Source organism: Rutidosis leptorrhynchoides, chromosome 1 (genome assembly GCF_046630445.1).
Source record: "Rutidosis leptorrhynchoides isolate AG116_Rl617_1_P2 chromosome 1, CSIRO_AGI_Rlap_v1, whole genome shotgun sequence".
Taxonomy (NCBI): domain Eukaryota; kingdom Viridiplantae; phylum Streptophyta; class Magnoliopsida; order Asterales; family Asteraceae; genus Rutidosis; species Rutidosis leptorrhynchoides.
Window position 1 is genome coordinate 559,991,135 of NC_092333.1, and position 24,505 is coordinate 560,015,639.

Consider the following 24,505-nt stretch of genomic DNA (forward strand, 5'->3'; position numbering starts at 1 on the left):
TACAATCTCTGCTTTCATCTTCTTCAGCCAGTCCATGCCAACTATTACATCAAAACTCCCTAACTCTACTGGTATCAAATCAATCTTAAATATTTCGCTACCCAGTTTAATTTCTCGATTCCGGCATATATTATCTGCTGAAATTAATTTACCGTTTGCTAATTCGAGTAAAAATTTACTATCCAACGGCGTCAATAGACAACTTAATTTAGCACAAAAATCTCTACTCATATAGCTTCTATCCGCACCCGAATCAAATAAAACGTAAGCAGATTTATGGTCAATAAGAAACGTACCCGTAACAAGCTCCGGGTCTTCCTGTGCCTCTGCCGCATTAATATTGAAAACTCTTCCGCGGCCTTGTCCATTCGTGTTCTCCTGGTTCGGGAAATTTATAATAATGTGGCCCAATTTTCCACATTTATAACAAACTACATTGGCATTACTTGCTCCGACACTACTTGCTCTGCCATTACTCGTTCTGACACCATTTGTTCCTTTCGTTCTGTTAACCCCTGGTCCGTAGACCTCACACTTCGCCGCGCTATGACCATTTCTTTTACACTTGTTGCAAAATTTGGTGCAGAACCCAGAGTAATACGTTTCACACCTTTGGCATAGCTGCTTCTGATTGTTGTTGTTGTTGCGGTTGTTATTGTTGTTGGGATGATTGTTGTAGTTGCTGTTGTTGTTGTTGTTGTTGTTGTTGTTGTTGTTGTTGGGCTGTTTGTTGATGTTGCGATTGTTGAGATAATTGTTGCGATTATTGTTGTAATTGCTGTTGTTGGTGTATTGGTGATTCTTATCACCGTTTTCCTCCCACTTTCTTTTGACTTGCTTCACATTGGCCTCTTCAACCGTCTGTTCTTTAATTCTTTCCTCAATCTGGTTCACTAGTTTGTGAGCCATTCTACATGCCTGTTGTATGGAGGCGGGCTCGTGTGAATTTATCTTCTTGGATTCTTTCCGGTAATCCTTTCACAAACGCGTCGATCTTCTCTTCCTCATCTTCAAACGCTCCCGGACACAATAGACACAATTCTGTGAATCGTCTTTCGTACGTGGTAATATCAAATCCTTGGGTTCGTAACCCTCTAAGTTCTGTCTTGAGCTTATTGACCTCGGTTCTGGGACGGTACTTCTCGTTCATCAAGTGCTTGAATGCTGACCACGGTAGTGCATAAGCATCATCTTGTCCTACTTGCTCTAGATAGGTATTCCACCATGTTAACGCAGAACCTATGAAGGTATGCGTAGCGTACTTCACTTTGTCCTCTTCAGTACACTTACTTATGGCAAACACCGATTCGACCTTCTCGGTCCACCGTTTCAATCCAATCGGTCCTTCGGTTCCATCAAATTCCAAAGGTTTGCAGGCAGTGAATTCTTTGTAGGTGCATCCTACACGATTTCCAGTACTGCTAGATCCAAGGTTATTGTTGGTATGTAGCGCAGCCTGTACTGCGGCTATGTTTGAAGCTAGAAAAGTACGGAATTCCTCTTCATTCATATTCACGGTGTGTCGAGTAGTCGGTGCCATTTCCTTCAAAATAGTCAAATGGAACAAGTTAATCATACAGAATATTAAGAGTAGTTAATAGTATTTCGTAGCATAATATGAACTCATTTATAAAAGCTTTTTCTTCATATTAGCGTTTTATAAGTTTAAATTCGGGTAGTACCTACCCGTTAAGTTCATACGTAGTAGCTAATATATAATTCAACTACTACAATTCTATATGAAAAACTGATTATAATAATATTTCGCGTTCAAACTTTTATACAATATTTTACAAACTTATAATACCGCTTATTTTACATATAGCATGAAATTATAGCACACAATAACTTTGATACAAGATAGTTGTGAAGATAATTCTAGCTAGTACACAAGTCGTTCAGCAAAGGCAATAAAGACACACAATTCATACGTCCAGAAACAAGTCATGCATTCTGGTTTTACTAGGACTACTTCCCATCCTTGGTCTTGTGGAACATAACCGTTATGGCCGTTGATAAGACAGCGTGTTATAACATTGTCAAAGGGACGAGGGTTACGTAATGACCAACAGTCTCGTAATAACCTAAAAACCTCATTTCTTACCCCAATTACCGACTCCGTCACTTGTGGGAACGTTTTGTTTAATAGTTGTAGCCCGATGTTCTTTTTCTCACTTTGGTGAGAAGCGAACATTACTAACCCGTAAGCATAGCATGCTTCTTTATGTTGCATGTTAGCCGCTTTTTCTAAATCATGAAGTCCTATATTCGGATACATTGAGTCAAAATAATTTCTTAACCCGTTGCGTAAAATAGCATTTGGGTTCCCTGCAATATATGCGTCAAAGTAAACACATCGTAACTTATGGGTTTCCCAATGTGATATCCCCCATCTTTCAAACGAAAGTCTCTTATAAACCAAGACATTCTTGGAACGTTCTTCGAATGTCTTACAAACTGATTTCGCCGTAAATAGTTGTGCCGAAGAATTCTGACCGACTCTAGACAAGATTTCATCAATCATGTCTCCGGGTAGGTCTCTTAAAATATTGGGTTGTCTATCCATTTTATGTTTTTATACTGTAAAATAGACGAAGAGTTAGATTCATAAAAAAAAATACTTATTAATACAAGCAATTTTTTTTACATATATCATAAAGCATAAGCACACTATATTACATATATTACACCACACGAATACAACTATATTATTCCGACTCGCTTGTTTCTTCTTCTTCGGTTTTGGTTCGTTTTTCCAAGTTTCTAGGGATATATGATGTTCCCCTAATACGAGCCGTCGTTTTCCACATTGGTTTAGAAAAACCTGGTGGTTTAGAGGTTCCCGGGTCATTGTTACAACTTAAGGACTTCGGGGGTTGACGATACATATAAAGTTCATCGGGGTTGGAATTAGATTTCTCTATTTTTGTGCCCTTTCCCTTATTATTTTCTTTTGCCTTTTTAAATTCAGTTGGGGTAATTTCTATAACATCATCGGAATTCTCGTCAGAATCCGATTCATCGGAGAATTGGTAATCCTCCCAATATTTTGCTTCCTTGGAGGAAACACCATTGACCATAATTAACCTTGGTCGGTTGGTTGAGGATTTTCTTTTACTTAACCATTTTATTATTTCCCCCACCGGTTCTATTTCTTCTTCCGGTTCCTCCTCCTCCGGTTCCTCCTCTTCCGGTTCTGATTCTTCTTCCGGTTCTGATTCTTCTTCCGGTTCCTCTTCGGGAACTTGTGAATCAGTCCAATATATATTCGACTCTTCGTTATTATTAGGTGAGTCAATGGAACTTGTTCTAGAGGTAGACATCTATCACATAATATCAAACACGTTAAGAGATTAATATATCACATAATATTCACATGTTAAAAATATATAGTTTCCAACAAAATTTGTTAAGCAATCATTTTTCAAGTAAACACGGTCGAAGTCCAGACTCACTAATGCATCCTAACAAACTCGATAAGACACACTAATGCAAAATTCTGGTTCTCTAAGACCAACGCTCGGATACCAACTGAAATGTCCCGTTCTTATTGATTAAAAATGTTCCATATTAATTGATTTCGTTGCGAGGTTTTGACCTCTATATGAGACGTTTTTCAAAGACTGCATTCATTTTAAAACAAACCATAACCTTTATTTCGTCAATAAAGGTTTAAAAAGCTTTACGTAGATTATCAAATAATGATAATCTATAATATCCTGTTTACACACGACCATTACATAATGGTTTACAATACAAATATGTTACAACGAAAAAAAAATTCTTGAATGCAGTTTTTACATAATGTCATACAAGCATGGACTCCAAATCTCGTCCTTATTTAAGTGTGCGACAACAGAAGCTCTTAATAATCACCTGAGAATAAACATGCTTAAAATGTCAACAAAAATGTTGGTGAGTTATAGGTTTAACCTATATATTATCAAATCATAATAATAGACCACAAGATTTCATATTTCAATACATATCCCATACATAGAGATAAAAATCATTCATATGGTGAACACCTGGTAACCGACATTAACAAGATGCATATTTAAGAATATCCCCATCATTCCGGGACACCCTTTGGATATGATATAAATTTCGAAGTACTAAAGCATCCGGTACTTTGGATGGGGTTTGTTAGGCCCAATAGATCTATCTTTAGGATTCACGTCAATTAGGGTGTCTGTTCCCTAATTCTTAGATTACCAGACTTAATAAAAAGGGGCATATTCGATTTCGATAATTCAACCATAGAATGTAGTTTTACGTACTTGTGTCTATTTTGTAAATCATTTATAAAACCTGCATGTATTCTCATCCCAAAAATATTAGATTTTAAAAGTGGGACTATAACTCACTTTCACAGATTTTTACTTCGTCGGGAAGTAAGAATTGGCCACTGGTCGATTCACGAACCTATAACAAATATGTACATATATATCAAAGTATGTTCAAAATATATTTACAACACTTTTAATACATTTTGATGTTTTAAGTTTATTAAGTCAGCTGTCCTCGTTAGTAACATACAACTAGTTGTCCACAGTTAGATGTACAGAAATAAATCGATATATATTATCTTGAATCAATCCACGACCTAGTGTATACATATCTCAGTATTGATCACAACTCAAACTATATATATTTTGGAATCAACCTCAACCCTGTATAGCTAACTCCAACATTCACATATAGAGTGTCTATGGTTGTTCTGAAATATATATAGATGTGTCGACATGATAGGTCGAAACATTGTATACGTGTTTATGGTATCTCAAGATTACATAATATACAATACAAGTTGATTAAGTTATGGTTGGAATAGATTTGTTACCAATTTTCACGTAGCTAAAATGAGAAAAATTATCCAATCTTGTTTTACCCATAACTTCTTCATTTTAAATCCATTTTGAGTGAATCAAATTGCTATGGTTTCATATTGAACTCTATTTTATGAATCTAAACAGAAAAAGTATAGGTTTATAGTCAGAAATATAAGTTACAAGTCGTTTTTGTAAAGGTAGTCATTTCAGTCGAAAGAACGACGTCTAGATGACCATTTTAGAAAACATACTTTCACTTTGAGTTTAACCATGATTTTTGGATATAGTTTCATGTTCATAATAAAAATCATTTTCCCAGAATAACAACTTTTAAATCAAAGTTTATCATAGTTTTTAATTAACTAACCCAAAACAGCCCGCGGTGTTACTACGACGGCGTAAATCCGGTTTTACGGTATTTTTCGTGTTTCCAGGTTTTAAATCATTAAGTTAGCATATCATATAGATATAGAACATGTGTTTAGTTGATTTTAAAAGTCAAGTTAGAAGGATTAACTTTTATTTGCGAACAAGTTTAGAATTAACTAAACTATGTTCTAGTGATTACAAGTTTAAACCTTCGAATAAGATAGCTTTATATGTATGAATCGAATGATGTTATGAACATCATTACTACCTCAAGTTCCTTGGATAAACCTACTGGAAATTATAAAAATGGATCTAGCTTCAAAGGATCCTTGGATGGCTTGAAAGTTCTTGAAGCAGAATCATGACACGAAAACAATTTCAAGTAAGATTTCCACTCGAAATAAGATTGTTATAGTTATAGAAATTGAATTAAAGTTTGAATATGATTATTACCTTGTATTAGAAAGATAACCTACTGTAAGTAACAAAAGTTTCTTGATCTTGGATGATTACTTGGAATGGATTTAGAAAACTTGGAAGTAAACTTGCAATCTTGGAAGTATTCTTGATTTTATGAAACTAGAACTTTTGGAATTTATGAAGAACACTTAGAACTTGAAGATAGAACTTGAGAGAGATCAATTAGATGAAGAAAATTGAAGAATTAAAGTGTTTGTAGGTGTTTTTGGTCGTTGGTGTATGGATTAGATATAAAGGATATGTAATTTTGTTTTCATGTAAATAAGTCATGAATGATTACTCATATTTTTGTAATTTTATGAGATATTTCATGCTAGTTGCCAAATGATGGTTCCCACATGTGTTATGTGACTCACATGGGCTGCTAAGAGCTGATCATTGGAGTGTATATACCAATAGTACATACATCTAAAAGCTGTGTATTGTACGAGTACGAATACGGGTGCATACGAGTAGAATTGATGATGAAACTGAACGAGGATGTAATTGTAAGCATTTTTGTTAAGTAGAAGTATTTTGATAAGTGTCTTGAAGTCTTTCAAAAGTGTATGAATACATATTAAAACACTACATGTATATACATTTTAACTGAGTCGTTAAGTCATCGTTAGTCGTTACATGTAAATGTTGTTTTGAAACCTTTAGGTTAACGATCTTGTTAAATGTTGTTAACCCATTGTTTATTATAACAAATGAGATGTTAAATTGTTATATTATCATGATATTATGATATATAATATATCTTAGTATGATATATATACAGTTAAATGTCGTTACAACGATAATCGTTACATATATGTCTCGTTTCGAAATCATTAAGTTAGTAGTCTTATTTTTACATATGTATTTCATTGTTAATACACTTAATAATATATTTACTTATCATTTAACATAATTAACCAAGTGTATCAATATCTTAATATGATTCATATGTACCTAGTAAGACGTTGTTATAACGATAATCGTTATATATATCGTTTTCGAGTTTCTTAATTTAATAGTCTCATTTTTATGTATATAACTCATTGTTAAAATACCTAATGAGATACATACTTATAATAAAATCATGTTAACTATATATATAACCATATATATGTCATCGTATAGTTTTTACAAGTTTTAACGTTCGTGAATCACCGGTCAACTTGGGTGGTCAATTGTCTATATGAAACCTATTTCAATTAATCAAGTCTTAAAAAGTTTGATTGCTTAACATGTTGGAAACACTTAATCGTGTAAATAACAATTTCATTTAATATATATATAAACATGGAAAAGTTCGGGTCACTACACATAACCTCCTTGGCAATAACCCATAATTTCCTTTGTTTTATCCCGCTCATAAAACTATTTTGAAAGTGATACGCTCATGACCTCGTCGTAGTATTTTATGTATAATACTAATTAATAATATTACTACTAATAATATTAAGATTAATAATAATATTAATCTTAATAATAATAATAATAATAATAATAATAATAACAATAATAATAATAATAATAATAATAATAATAATAATAATTAAATAAATAAATAATTTACTTACAGAGTAATTTTAAATCAAAACAAAGGCAGATATCTCGAGCTTTTATAGGTGTGGCCTGTCCAGGACTGCCATGCGATCGCATGGCCTCCAAGACCATTTCTCATGCGATCGCATGGGATGGATTTCCAGCTCATGATCTTTTAACTTCTAGTTTGTCGACATATTTTTTAATTATAAATATAATATATTTAATTTATATAATTAATTATATATTATATTAAATTCACATGCATAGTTGACTTGTAATTTTTGTTCCGATAAGTCGTACGTTGTCACTCGACTTATGTCCCGGTTCCGGTTTTTCGAACGCCCTTTCGTACGCTGAGAAAACTAGTACTTTTCGTTTCGTGACTCGTACCTTTGTCAAAATATAAACTTAATCATTGATAACTATGTCACTCTAAGTGTAGCTTTAATCAATTAAGTGTTTTGGTTATTTGCTTCTATAAATTATCGTCTCGTAGTATATACATATACATATACATATATATATATATATTTTTATTTATTTTGAAATAGTGTTTTACTGTAGCAATTCACTGTAGCAAAGTCAATTTCACTGTAGTAAATAGTGATTTTCGAAGACAATGTAGCATTTTGGGTACTGTAGCAATTTGAAAATACTGTAGCAAATTAGTGTTTTACTGGTTCATCTTAAACGCTTTAGTTAACTTATCTAAATATCAATCGAATCAATAAATGAATGTTACTATCGTTTATTAAATAACTTGAAATTATATATATGTATATATCTTTTTAATATACATAAATCAGTTTTTAAATACACATTGGAAGTTATTTATAATTAATTTTAATAATAAATATTTCAACTTATCATATATATTCAAATAGATATTTAAACCAATAAGTTTAATGTACGGTATCAAACAATTAATACATCGTTACATTTTCAAGTTATAGTATATATGTATCTATTTACATATAATTGTTCGCGAATCGTGAAAACAACCGAAGGGTATTTAAATATATAAAAGTAGTTCAGAAATTTTGAGATTCAGTTTTACAGACTTTGCTTATCGTGTCGGAAATGTTAATCATACAAAGATTAAGTTTAAATTTGGTCAAAAATTTTCGGGTTGTCACAGTACCTACCCGTTAAAGAAATTTCGTCCCGAAATTTGAGTGAGGTCGTCATGGCTGACAATAAAAATGTTTTCATGACGAATATGAGTTGGTAAACATAATTTTATCACCATTGAATAATACGGATAAAACAATCCGATTACTCGAATCGTATGTGAGAAGTTATCGTAATAGAGTGAAATGGAGAATAGAGATTCGTCTTATCTCTTGATGTAGTAACGATTGATTTCCGGAATTTAAGGAATAGAAAATCTTCATAATTTAAATAAGATTTGATTTTTTGAAATTTGCGGAAATTAGGATTTTTTTTTGATTAAATGCGTAATCTGCCTCTATTGCTGCGTCCGATATTTTGCTATAAATTGACCTCTTCCGTTTCATTATTTTCACTACTCCTATATCTTCTTCCTCATTTCATACTTTCAAAAGATTGTGAAATGCTTCATCCAGTTCTGATTCTTGATATACTCCTAACTTTCATACCTGTCATGCTTCATCCCACCCCTCGATTTTTGGCCTTTTAAAACTAGTCCACGTGTTTAGTGGTGTGTTTTAGGCCCTAAACTAATTTAATTAAAATATGTAAACTGCATCTTATTCCTCATAAACCTAGCCAGCCGACTTTTTCTTCTTCCCTTTCCCTCTTTTCACGTCGACATCATCATCATCAATAAACACCATCCATTCTAAATATTAACACTTGCTTCTTTGATCAAAGTTGTTGCTTGCATCTTCCTCTACACATTAGTATAAGCAATTTGATTGTTTAAGGTATAAAACATGTAACCCTAATTTTTAAAGTTTATATTTTTGATGATTACATAGATCATTAGTGTCTATTGCTCAAGTCTATGTGTTTATGCTAGATTGTATTCGTTAGATTGCTCGATTGACATGTTTCTGATTAATCCCTAAATTGAAACTTGACATAACAGAAACTTGGACTTAGAATTTGTAAAATATTATTACATATCTGAAACGCTCTCGAAAAACTATTAATTTTAGGCTCAAGAATCTGAATTTTCGTTATGCTATGCTCCCGTTACGATTAGTTGAATTTTCGACTTGTTTATTGCATGAATATGAAATTTGGGCAAATTTTTTTATGATATGGAACATGAGTTGATTACCATCTGATAGATATTGAAAAATTACACAAATTTAGACTAAGATATCACTTAAATTGGATTCTTAAAACTCGTTGTATGCTCAATTAATTATTCGTGACGACGGTTGTTGTTTGTAACTTAAAAACAAACTTGTATGATTAAATGCTTTAAATTATGGAATACGTGCTTTTGAATGTTGGAAAGTATATGATTAGTACTTTACTTTTCATGTAGATATTACATGATAATTATTCCTAAATGTTGTGATATATGCAACCGCAAATGACCACCTGCATGGGATCAAATCTGTCTCGTGTGCACCTAAATGGCATAACATGAAATAGGAGTTGTTTTGAGATTTGAACTTCTGATATGTTAATATTTGGATGTTAAGAAACAAATTACATTTGTATGTCAGCATGTAAAACCTTATGCATTGTGTGCTATATGGGTCGTAAAACGTTATGTCTAGAATCTGTCCAAATTAGAACACCAGACTTTCGGTGCAAACTGTACAAATTGGCTAAACCAAAAGCTTAAATATTTTTACCACTTAAACTTTGAGATGTTTGTGATCATCTCCCACTGGCCGTATGTGTTTTACATTTTTCTAGAATAAATAATAAATGTTCTAAAACTGGTGTGCAAGCAGAAACTGTTGTGTGTAAATTGAACTATTTCTCTAAATCTATAAATGATATGACATGATGGCTTGAATGTTTGAAAAGGTAATTGAATTACTAAACATATACCAAGTTCCATATTTCCATGTTGTATGCATTTTGACTTATGTGCAATTGTTTGAGTACCGTTGCCATGAAACTAAACGACTAGTATGCTAGAAACACCATAACGATAAACTGAGGCCTGAAACTTATATATTGGCTTTGGTTAGACTCCATGACCATTATAACATGACCTAGTGATGTGTTTGACTTAGGTTGATGAAAGAACCCGTTCATATACATTATAAACGATTCACAATAGTTGATTACATCGCGAGGTATTTGACCTCTATATGATACATTTTACAAACATTGCATTCGTTTTTAAAAGACAAACTTTCTTTACAACGAAAGTTGACGGCATGCACACCATTTCATAATACATCCAACTATAATTGGCTTAATAATAATTTTGATGAACTCAATGACTCGAATGCAACGTCTTTCAAAATATGCCATAAATGACTCCAAGTAATATCCTTAAAATGAGCTAATGCACAGCGGAAGATTTCTTTAATACCTGAGAATTAACATGCTTTAAAGTGTCAACCAAAAGGTTGGTGAGTTCATAGGTTTATCATAACAATCATTTCAATATATTAATAGACCACAAGATTTCTGTTTATAAATATATGTACACTCGTAAGTGTATAAAAGTATTCTATAAGTTGTAGGCACCCGGTAACAAGCCTTAACGTTCATGTTTTACCCTCTGAAGTACACCAGATCAGGTGTGTTTAAAATAACCTCGAAGTACTAAAGCATCCCATAGCCAGGATGGGGTTTGTCAGGCCCAATAGATCTATCTTTAGGATTCGCGCCTACCGTACATAGACAAGTAGTTTAATGTTACCAAGCTAAGGGTATATTTCTGGTTTAAACCCACGTAGAATTAGTTTTAGTACTTGTGCCTATTTCGTAAAACATTTATAAAAACAGCGCATGTATTCTCAGTTCCAAAAATATATATAAAAGGGAGCAAATGAAACTCACAATACTGTATTTCGTAGTAAAAATACATATAACGTCATTTAATAAGTGCAAGGTTGGCCTCGGATTCACGAACGTATCAATATTGAGATTCAATATTGCAGGAAAGTACGTAGACGCAACGGAGATGATAAACACTAGATTGACCTCACAAGCATACCCATGAACCATACACATCACCGGCATAGCTATAACCCATAATTTCCTTAGCTTCGACTCATTCAAAAAAACTATTTTGAAATCACTCGGACAGCACTCCGTCATAATATTTTATGTATACTAATAATATCTTGAAATAATACAGAGCAAATATATATATATATATATATATATATATATATATATATATATATATATATATATATATATATATATAAATCAATTGAGAGAGTTTAGAGAAATATATTTTCGAGTTTCTATGAAATAATGAAACCTATTGAATTCTATTTATAATAGATTTTTGAATTAAAAAAAGTGAATTATTAAAGTATGAATTATTAAAGTGAATTATTAAAGTATGAATTATTAAAGTGAATTATTAAAGTATGAATTATTAAAGTATGAATTATTAAAGTGAATTATTAAAGTTAAAGTAAAGTAAAAGTAAAGTAAAGGTAAAGTTAAAGTATAGTAAAAGTATAAAAAACTATGTATGTATAATACGCGTATAAATATATATAATATTAATTTAAATCGTTATATATATTTAATGAAATAAAATATAAATATCGTTATATTTATTATACTGGTTAAGTAATGAGTTGTCAAAAGTGATTCTAGATATCTATAAAAATTATACGTTTTAATAATAAAGTTGTTTTTAAACTGAAAACGTCTTTGTACGTTTGAAAATAGATTAATAGAATATTATGAAAACCAATTATCCACTAACTTTTGTCTAACTTTCGTAAATGACACTTTTTGTTTTTATTTATAAATAGCTTTACAAATTATTCTGAATATCGTTAAGAGGAATAGATTTTCTCAAATCATAGTGGACCTCTCAACAGAGACTTGTAATCATAATTCAATGTTTCTGATAATTCAATCATTTAATATATTTTTTTTCGTCAAAAATCATATTGAAACAAATACGTTCGTGTAAAGTATTATACGTTTAATACTTTATTAATATTCTCAAGTTATAATATATATATACATACATATACATATCTATTTATATATAACGGTTCGTGAATCGTCGGAATTTGGTCGAGGTTATAATGAATGTATGAACACAGTTTAAAATTCTTGAGATTTAACTTAACAAACTTTGCTTATCGTGTCGGAATAATATAAAGATTAAAGTTTAAATTTGGTCAGAAATTTCCGGGTCGTCACAGTACCTACCCGTTAAAGAAATTTCATCCACGAAATTTGATAGAGGTCGTCATGACTAACAATGAGAATGTTATTATAACGATTATAGAGTTTTATCATGTTCAAGAAGAATGGATAAAATAATTCGATTACTCGAAGCGTGTGAGTGAAGTTATCGTAAATGAATGAAATAAGATAATAGTGATTCGTCGTATCTTTTGACGTCATCACGATTGATCTCCGAAAAGAAAATCTTTGTAATCTATATTGGATTTGATTATTCGGCGATTAAGGAAATTATGATCCTCTTCAAATTAATGCGATAATCCATTTTGATTTCTCTGTCGTATATTTCACTATAAATCCACCTCATTTGTTTTCTTACAACTCACACCTTCTCAACTCATATTTTAAAGTATTTGTCAATATGTTTCATCCAGTGCTGATTCTTGATATACTCCTCACTTTCATATCTGTCGCTCTTCTTTTTCATCTGCCTCCGGAAGAATCTATTTACTTCTACTATACTCTTGATTTTATAGTGTTTTTAGTTCTCCCGTGTCTTTATATTGTTATATGCATTGATATATACGGTTTGTGATTTCTGGGTTGTTGTTGGGTTTTATATCTTCCCTTATATTTCAAAGTCCTTGCTTCTTCTATAATCATTGTCATCCACAGTTAATGCTCTCTTCTATTTGCTATGATTTATACTCCCATTTCTAGTTCGGAGCTTTGTCCTTTCGTTTCTTCTTCTTGCGATTAAGCACCGCTTGTAATGGTCCAGAATTCGCAGATATAAATTTTGGAATGAACATTGTTAATGTTCTAGGAAGGAAATTGTAATGACACGATCTTGACTTGTCAAATTACCAGAATACCTCAGAAAAGGCCGAATCATCAAGAAATATTTTCTTGATATTTAGAGATCAAAGAAAATACAAGAGTCGTGTAACATAGTGTAGTGACCCTAACTTTTCCATGTTTATATATATTAATTGAGATTGATATTTACATGATTAAATGTTTCCAACATGTTAAGCAATCAAACTTGTTAAGACTTGATTAATTGAAATATGTTTCATATAGACAATTGACCACCCAAGTTGACCGGTGATTCACGAACGTTAAAACTTGTAAAAACTATATGATGACATATATATGGATATATATATAGTTAACATGATACTATGATAAGTAAACATATCATTAAGTATATTAACAATGAACTACATATGTAAAAACAAGACTACTAACTTAATGATTTTTAAACGAGACATATATGTAACGATTATCGTTGTAAAGACATTTAATGTATATATATCATATTAAGAGATATTCATACATGATAATATCATGATAATATAATAATTTAAAATCTCATTTGATATTATAAACATTGGGTTAACAACATTTAACAAGATCGTTAACCTAAAGGTTTCAAAACAACACTTACATGTAACGACTAACGATGACTTAACGACTCAGTTAAAATGTATATACATGTATTATTTTAATATGTATTTATACACTTTTGAAAGACTTCAATACACTTATCAAAATACTTCTACTTAACAAAAATGCTTACAATTACATCCTCGTTCAGTTTCATCAACAATTCTACTCGTATGCACCCGTATTCGTACTCGTACAATACACAGCTTTTAGATGTATGTACTATTGGTATATACACTCTAATGATCAGCTTTTAGCAGCCCATGTGAGTCACCTAACACATGTGGGAACCATCATTTGGAAACTAGCATGAAATATCTCATAAAATTACAAAAATATGAGTAATCATTCATGACTTATTTACATGAAAACAAAATTACATATCCTTTATATCTAATCCATACACCAACGACCAAAAACACCTACAAACACTTTCATTCTTCAATTTTCTACATCTAATTGATCTCTCTCAAGTTCTATCTTCAAGTTCTAAGTGTTCTTCATATATTCTACAAGTTCTAGTTACATAAAATCAAGAATACTTTCAAGTTTGCTAGCTCACTTCCAATCTTGTAAGGTGATCATCCAACCTCAAGAAATCTTTGTTTCTTACAGTAGGTTATCATTCTAATACAAGGTAATAATCATATTCAAACTTTGGTTCAATTTCTATAACTATAACAATCTTATTTCAAGTGATGATCTTACTTGAACTTGTTTTCGTGTCATGATTCTGCTTCAAGAACTTCGAGTCATCCAAGGATCCGTTGAAGCTAGATCCATTTTTCTCTTTTCCAGTAGGTTTATCCAAGGAACTTAAGGTAGTAATTATGTTCATAACATCATTCGATTCATACGTATAAAGCTATCTTATTCGAAGGTTTAAACTTGTAATCACTAGAACATAGTTTAGTTAATTCTAAACTTGTTCGCAAACAAAAGTTAATCCTTCTAACTTGACTTTTAAAATCAACTAAACACATGTTCTATATCTATATGATATGCTAACTTAATGATTTAAAACCTGGAAACACGAAAAACACCGTAAAACCGGATTTACGCCGTCGTAGTAACACCGCGGGCTGTTTTGGGTTAGTTAATTAAAAACTATGATAAACTTTGATTTAAAAGTTGTTATTCTGAGAAAATGATTTTTATTATGAACATGAAACTATATCCAAAAATTATGGTTAAACTCAAAGTGGAAGTATGTTTTCTAAAATGGTCATCTAGACGTCGTTCTTTCGACTGAAATGACTACCTTTACAAAAACGACTTGTAACTTATTTTTCTGATATAAAACTATACTTTTTCTGTTTAGATTCATAAAATAGAGTTCAATATGAAACCATAGCAATTTGATTCACTCAAAATGGATTTAAAATGAAGAAGTTATGGGTCAAACAAGATTGGATAATTTTTCTCATTTTAGCTACGTGAAAATTGGTAACAAATCTATTCTAACCATAACTTAATCAACTTGTATTGTATATTATGTAATCTTGAGATACCATAGACACGTATACAATGTTTCGACCTATCATGTCGACACATCTATATATATTTCGGAACAACCATAGACACTCTATATGTGAATGTTGGAGTTGGCTATACAGGGTTGATTGATTCCAAAATATATATAGTTTGAGTTGTGATCAATACTGAGATACGTATACACTGGGTCGTGGATTGATTCAAGATAATATTTATCGATTTATGTACATCTAACTGTGGACAACTAGTTGTAGGTTACTAACGAGGACAGCTGACTTAATAAACTTAAAACATCAAAATATATTAAAAGTGTTGTAAATATATTTTGAACATACTTTGATATATATGTATATATTGTTATAGGTTCGTGAATCAACCAGTGGCCAAGTCTTACTTCTCGACGAAGTAAAAATCTGTGAAAGTGAGTTATAGTCCTACTTTTAAAATCTAATATTTTTGGGATGAGAATACATGCAGGTTTTATAAATGATTTACAAAATAGACACAAGTACGTGAAACTACATTATATGGTTGAATTATCGAAATCGAATATGCCCCTTTTTATTTAAGTCTGGTAATCTAAGAATTAGGGAACAGACACCCTAATTGACGCGAATCCTAAAGATAGATCTATTGGGCTTAACAAACCCCATCCAAAGTACCGGATGCTTTAGTACTTCGAAATTTATATCATATCCGAAGGGTGTCCCGGAATGATGGGGATATTCTTATATATGCATCTTGTTAATGTCGGTTACCAGGTGTTCACCATATGAATGATTTTTATCTCTATGTATGGGATGTGTATTGAAATATGAAATCTTGTGGTCTATTATTATGATTTGATATATATAGGTTAAACCTATAACTCACCAACATTTTTGTTGACTTTTTAAGCATGTTTATTCTCAGGTGATTATTAAGAGCTTCCGCTGTCACATACTTAAATAAGGACGAGATTTGGAGTCCATGCTTGTATGATATTGTGTAAAATCTGCATTCAAGAAACTTATTTTGTTGTAACATATTTGTATTGTAAACCATTATGTAATGGTCGTGTGTAAACAGGATATTTTAGATTATCATTATTTGATAATCTACGTAAAGCTTTTTAAACCTTTATTGATGAAATAAAGGTTATGGTTTGTTTTAAAATGAATGCAGTCTTTGAAAAACGTTTCATATAGAGGTCAAAACCTCGCAACGAAATCAATTAATATGGAACGTTTTTAATCAATAAGAACGGGACATTTCAGTTGGTATCCGAGCGCTGGTCTTAGAGAACCAGAATTTTGCATTAGTGTGTCTTATCGAGTTTGTTAGGATGCATTAGTGAGTCTGGACTTCGACCGTGTTTACTTGAAAAATGATTGCTTAACAAATTTTGTTGGAAACTATATATTTTTAACATGTGAATATTATGTGATATATTAATCTCTTAACGCGTTTGATATTATGTGATAGATGTCTACCTCTAGAACAAGTCCCATTGACTCACTTAATAATAATGAAGAGTCAAATGTAAATTGGAATGATTCGTGGACTGATTCACAAGTTCCCGAAGAGGAACCGGAAGAAGAGTCGGAACCGGAAGAAGAATCGGAACCGGAAGAAGAATCGGAACCGGATGAAGAAATAGAACCGGTGGGGGAAATAATAAAACGGTTAAGTAAAAGAAAATCCTTAACCAACCGACCAAGGTTAATTATGGTCAATGGTGTTTCCGCCAAGGAAGCAAAATATTGGGAGGATTACCAATTCTCCGATGAATCGGATTCCGACGAGAATTCTGATGATGTTATAGAAATTACCCCAACTGAATTTAAAAAGGCAAAAGAAAATAATAAGGGAAAGGGCATAAAAATAGAGAAATCTAATTCCAACCCCGATGAACTTTATATGTATCGTCAACCCCCAAAGTCCTTAAGTTGTAACAATGACCCGGGAACCTCTAAACCACCAGGTTTTCTAAACCAATGTGGATCACGACGGCTCGTATTAGGGGAACACCATATATCCCTAGAAACTTGGCAAAACGAACCAAAACCGAAGAAGAAGAAACAAGCGAGTCGGAATAAGATAGTTGTATTCGTGTGGTGTAATATATGTAATATAGTGTGCTTATGCTTTATGATATATGTAAAAATTGCTTGTATTAATAAGTATTTTTTTTTATAAATCTAACTCTTGTCTATTTTACAGTATAAAAATACAAAATGGATAGACAACCCAATATTTTAAGAGACCTACCCGGAGACATGATTGATGAAATCTTGTCTAGAGTCGGTCAGAATTCTTCGGCACAACTATTTAAGGCGAGATCAGTTTGTAAGACATTCGAAGAACGTTCCAAGAATGTCTTGGTTTATAAGAGACTTTCGTTTGAAAGATGGGGGATATCACATTGGGAAACCCATAAGTTACGATGTGTTTACTTTGACGCATATATTGCGGGGAACCCAAATGCTATTTTACGCAACGGGTTAAGAAATTATTTTGACTCAATGTATCCGAATATAGGACTTCATGATTTAGAAAAAGCGGCTAACATGCAACATAAAGAAGCATGCTATGCTTATGGGTTAGTAATGTTCGCTTCTCACCAAAGTGAGAAAAAGAACATCGGGCTACAGCTATTAAACAAAACGTTCCCACAAGTGACGGAGTCGGTAATTGGGGTAAGAAATGAGGTTTTTAGATTGTTACGGGACTGTTGGACATTACGTAACCCTCGTCCCTTTGACGACGTTACAACACGCTGTGTTATCAACGGTCATAACGGTTATGTTCCACAAGACCAAGGATGGGAAGTAGTCCTAGTAAAACCAGAATGCATGACTTGTTTCTGGACGTATGAATTACGTGTCTTTATTGCCTTTGCTGAACGACTTGTGTACTAGCTAGAATTATCTTCACAACCATCTTGTATCAAATTTATTGTGTGCTATATTTCATGCTATATGTAAAATAAGCGGTATTGTAAGTTTGTAAAATAATGTGTAAAAGTTTGAACGCGAAATATTATTATAATCAGTTTTTCATATAGAATTGTAGTAGTTGAATTGTATATTAGCTACTAAGTATGAACTTAACGGGTAGGTACTACCCGAATTTAAACTTATAAAACGCTAATATGAAGAAAAAGCTTTTATAAATGAGTTCATATTATGCTACGAAATACTATTAACTACTCTTAATATTCTGTATGATTAACTTGTTCCATTTGACTATTTTGAAGGAAATGGCACCGACTACTCGACACACCGTGAATATGAATGAAGAGGAATTCCGTACTTTTCTAGCTTCAAACATAGCCGCAGTACAGGCTGCGCTACATACCAACAATAACCTTGGATCTAGCAGTACAGGAAATCGTGTAGGATGCACCTACAAAGAATTCACTGCCTGCAAACCTTTGGAATTTGATGGAACCGAAGGACCGATCGGATTGAAACGGTGGACCGAGAAGGTCGAATCGGTGTTTGCCATAAGTAAGTGTACTGAAGAGGACAAAGTGAAGTACGCTACGCATACCTTCACAGGTTCTGCGTTAACATGGTGGAATACCTATCTAGAGCAAGTGGGACAAGACGATGCGTACGCACTACCGTGGTCAGCATTCAAGCACTTAATGAACGAGAAATACCGTCCCAGAACCGAGGTCAATAAGCTCAAGACAGAACTTAGAGGGTTACGAACCCAAGGATTTGATATTACCACGTACGAAAGACGATTCACAGAATTGTGCCTATTGTGTCCGGGAGCATTCGAAGATGAGGAAGAGAAGATCGACGCGTTTGTGAAAGGATTACCGGAAAGAATCCAAGAAGATATAAGTTCACACGAGCCTGCCTCCATACAACAGGCATGTAGAATGGCTCACAAACTAGTGAACCAGATTGAAGAAAGAATTAAAGAACAGACTGCTGAAGAGGCCAATGTGAAGCAAGTCAAAAGAAAGTGGGAGGAAAACGGTGATAAGAATCACCAATACAACAATAACAGCAATTACAACAATAATCGCAACAATTATCCCAACAATCGCAACATCAATCGCAACTACAACAAACGGCCCAACAACAACAACAACAACAACAACAACAACAGCAACTACAACAATCATCCCAACAACAATAATAACCGCAACAACAACAACAATCAGAAGCAGCTATGCCAAAGGTGTGAAAAGTATCACTCGGGGTTCTGCACTAAATTTTACAACAAGTGTAAAAGAAATGGTCATAGCGCGGCGAAGTGTGAGGTCTACGGACCAGGGGTTAATAGAACAAAAGGAAAAAATGGTGTCGGAACGAGTAATGGCGGAGCAAGTAGTGTCGGAGCAAGTTATGCCAATGTAGCTTGTTATAAATGTGGAAAACCGGGCCACATTATTAGAAATTGCCCGAACCAGGAGAACACGAATGGACAAGGCCGCGGAAGAGTTTTCAATATTAATGTGGCAGAGGCACAAGAAGACCCGGAGCTTGTTACGGGTACGTTTCTTATTGACAATAAATCTGCTTACGTTTTATTTGATTCGGGTGCGGATAGAAGCTATATGAGTAGAGATTTTTGTGCTAAATTAATTTGTCCATTGACGCCTTTGGATAGTAAATTTTTACTCGAATTAGCAAATGGTAAATTAATTTCAGCAGATAATATATGTCGGAATCGAGAAATTAAACTGGTTAGCGAAACATTTAAGATTGATTTGATACCAGTAGAGTTAGGGAGTTTTGATGTGATAATCGGTATGGACTGGTTGAAAGAAGTGAAAGCAGAGATCGTTTGTTACAAAAATGCAATTCGCATTATACGAGAAAAAGGAAAACCCTTAATGGTGTACGGAGAAAAGGGCAACACGAAGCTACATCTTATTAGTAATTTGAAGGCACAAAAACTAATAAGAAAAGGTTGCTATGCTGTTCTAGCACACGTCGAAAAAGTACAAACTGAAGAAAAGAGCATCAATGATGTTCCCATTGCAAAAGAATTTCCCGATGTATTTCCGAAAGAATTACCGGGATTACCCCCACATCGATCTGTTGAATTTCAAATAGATCTTGTACCAGGAGCTGCACCAATAGCTCGTGCTCCTTACAGACTCGCACCCAGCGAGATGAAAGAACTGCAAAGCCAATTACAAGAACTTTTAGAGCGTGGTTTCATTCAACCAAGCACATCACCGTGGGGAGCTCCTGTTTTGTTTGTCAAGAAGAAAGATGGTACATTCAGGTTGTGTATCGACTACCGAGAGTTGAACAAACTTACCATCAAGAACCGCTACCCACTGCCGAGAATCGACGACTTATTTGATCAACTACAAGGCTCGTCTGTTTATTCAAAGATTGACTTACGTTCCGGGTATCATCAAATGCGGGTGAAAGAAGATGATATTCCAAAGACTGCTTTCAGAACACGTTACGGTCATTACGAGTTTATGGTCATGCTGTTTGGTTTAACTAATGCACCAGCTGTGTTCATGGACCTTATGAACCGAGTGTGTGGACCATACCTTGACAAGTTTGTCATTGTTTTCATTGATGACATACTTATTTACTCAAAGAATGACCAAGAACACGGTGAACATTTGAGAAAGGTGTTAGAAGTATTGAGGAAGGAAGAATTGTACGCTAAGTTTTCAAAGTGTGCATTTTGGTTGGAAGAAGTTCAATTCCTCGGTCACTTAGTGAACAAAGAAGGTATTAAGGTGGATCCGGCAAAGATAGAAACTATTGAAAAGTGGGAAACCCCGAAAACTCCGAAACACAAACGCCAGTTTTTGGGACTAGCTGGTTACTACAGAAGGTTCATCCAAGATTTTTCCAGAATAGCAAAACCCTTGACTGCATTAACGCATAAAGGGAAGAAATTTGAATGGAATGATGAACAAGAGAAAGCGTTTCAGTTATTGAAGAAAAAGCTAACTACGGCACCTATATTGTCATTGCCTGAAGGGAATGATGATTTTGTGATTTATTGTGACGCATCAAAGCAAGGTCTCGGTTGTGTATTAATGCAACGAACGAAGGTGATTGCTTATGCGTCTAGACAATTGAAAATTCACGAACAAAATTATACGACGCATGATTTGGAATTAGGAGAGGTTGTTTTTGCATTAAAGACTTGGAGGCACTACTTATATGGGGTAAAAAGTATTATATATACCGACCACAAAAGTCTTCAACACATATTTAATCAGAAACAACTGAATATGAGGCAGCGTAGGTGGATTGAATTGTTGAATGATTACGACTTTGAGATTCGTTACCACTCGGGGAAGGCAAATGTGGTAGCCGATGCCTTGAGCAGGAAGGACAGAGAACCCATTCGAGTAAAATCTATGAATATAATGATTCATAATAACCTTACTACTCAAATAAAGGAGGCGCAACAAGGAGTTTTAAAAGAGGGAAATTTAAAGGATGAAATACCCAAAGGATCGGAGAAGCATCTTAATATTCAGGAAGACGGAACCCGGTATAGGGCTGAAAGGATTTGGGTACCAAAATTTGGAGATATGAGAGAAATGGTACTTAGAGAAGCTCATAAAACCAGATACTCAATACATCCTGGAACGGGGAAGATGTACAAGGATCTCAAGAAACATTTTTGGTGGCCGGGTATGAAAGCCGATGTTGCTAAATACGTAGGAGAATGTTTGACGTGTTCTAAGGTCAAAGCTGAGCATCATAAACCATCAGGTCTACTTCAACAACCCGAAATCCCGGAATGGAAATGGGAAAACATTACCATGGATTTCATCACTAAATTGCCAAGGACTGCAAGTGGTTCTGATACTATTTGGGTAATAGTTGATCTTTTCACCAAATCAGCACACTTCCTGCCAATAAGAGAAGATGACAAGATGGAGAAGTTAGCACGACTGTATTTGAAGGAAGTCATCTCCAGACATGGAATACCAATCTCTATTATCTCTGATAGGGATGGTAGATTTATTTCAAGATTCTGGCAGACATTACAGCAAGCATTAGGAACTCGTCTAGACATGAGTACTGCCTATCATCCACAAACTGATGGGCAGAGCGAAAGGACGATACAAACGCTTGAAGACATGCTACGAGCATGTGTTATTGATTTCGGAAACAGTTGGGATCGACATCTACCATTAGCAGAATTTTCCTACAACAACAGCTACCATTCAAGCATTGAGATGGCGCCGTTTGAAGCACTTTATGGTAGAAAGTGCAGGTCTCCGATTTGTTGGAGTGAAGTGGGGGATAGACAGATTACGGGTCCGGAGATTATACAAGAAACTACCAAGAAGATCATCCAAATTCAACAACGGTTGAAAACCGCCCAAAGTCGACAAAAGAGCTACGCTGACATTAAAAGAAAAGATATAGAATTTGAAATTGGAGAGATGGTCATGCTTAAAGTTGCACCTTGGAAAGGCGTTGTTCGATTTGGTAAATGAGGAAAATTAAATCCAAGGTATATTGGACCATTCAAGATTATTGATCGTGTCGGACCAGTAGCTTACCGACTTGAGTTACCTCAACAACTCGCAGCTGTACATAACACTTTCCACGTCTCGAATTTGAAGAAATGTTTTGCTAAAGAAGATCTCACTATTCCGTTAGATGAAATCCAAATCAACGAAAAACTTCAATTCATCGAAGAACCCGTCGACATAATGGATCGTGAGGTTAAAAGACTTAAGCATAACAAGATACCAATTGTTAAGGTTCGATGGAATGCTCGTAGAGGACCCGAGTTCACCTGGGAGCGTGAAGATCATATGAAGAAGAAATACTCGCATCTATTTCTAGAAGATTCGTCAACACCTTCAACAGCTTAAAATTTCGGGACGAAATTTATTTAACGGGTAGGTACTGTAGTGACCCGAACTTTTCCATGTTTATATATATTAATTGAGATTGATATTTACATGATTAAATGTTTCCAACATGTTAAGCAATCAAACTTGTTAAGACTTGATTAATTGAAATATGTTTCATATAGACAATTGACCACCCAAGTTGACCGGTGATTCACGAACGTTAAAACTTGTAAAAACTATATGATGACATATATATGGATATATATATAGTTAACATGATACTATGATAAGTAAACATATCATTAAGTATATTAACAATGAACTACATATGTAAAAACAAGACTACTAACTTAATGATTTTTAAACGAGACATATATGTAACGATTATCGTTGTAAAGACATTTAATGTATATATATATCATATTAAGAGATATTCATACATGATAATATCATGATAATATAATAATTTAAAATATCATTTGATATTATAAACATTGGGTTAACAACATTTAACAAGATCGTTAACCTAAAGATTTCAAAACAACACTTACATGTAACGACTAACGATGACTTAACGACTCAGTTAAAATGTATATACATGTAGTGTTTTAATATGTATTTATACACTTTTGAAAGACTTCAATACACTTATCAAAATACTTCTACTTAACAAAAATGCTTACAATTACATCCTCGTTCAGTTTCATCAACAATTCTACTCGTATGCACCCGTATTCGTACTCGTACAATACACAGCTTTTAGATGTATGTACTATTAGTATATACACTCCAATGATCAGCTCTTAGCAGCCCATGTGAGTCACCTAACACATGTGGGAACCATCATTTGGCAACTAGCATGAAATATCTCATAAAATTACAAAAATATGAGTAATCATTCATGACTTATTTACATGAAAACAAAATTACATATCCTTTATATCTAATTCATACACCAACGACCAAAAACACCTACAAACACTTTCATTCTTCAATTTTCTTCATCTAATTGATCTCTCAAGTTCTATCTTCAAGTTCTAAGTGTTCTTCATATATTCTACAAGTTCTAGTTACATAAAATCAAGAATACTTTCAAGTTTGCTAGCTCACTTCCAATCTTGTAAGGTGATCATCCAACCTTAAGAAATATTTGTTTCTTACAGTAGGTTATCATTCTAATACAAGGTAATAATCATATTCAAACTTTGGTTCAATTTCTATAACTATAACAATCTTATTTCAAGTGATGATCTTACTTGAACTTGTTTTCGTG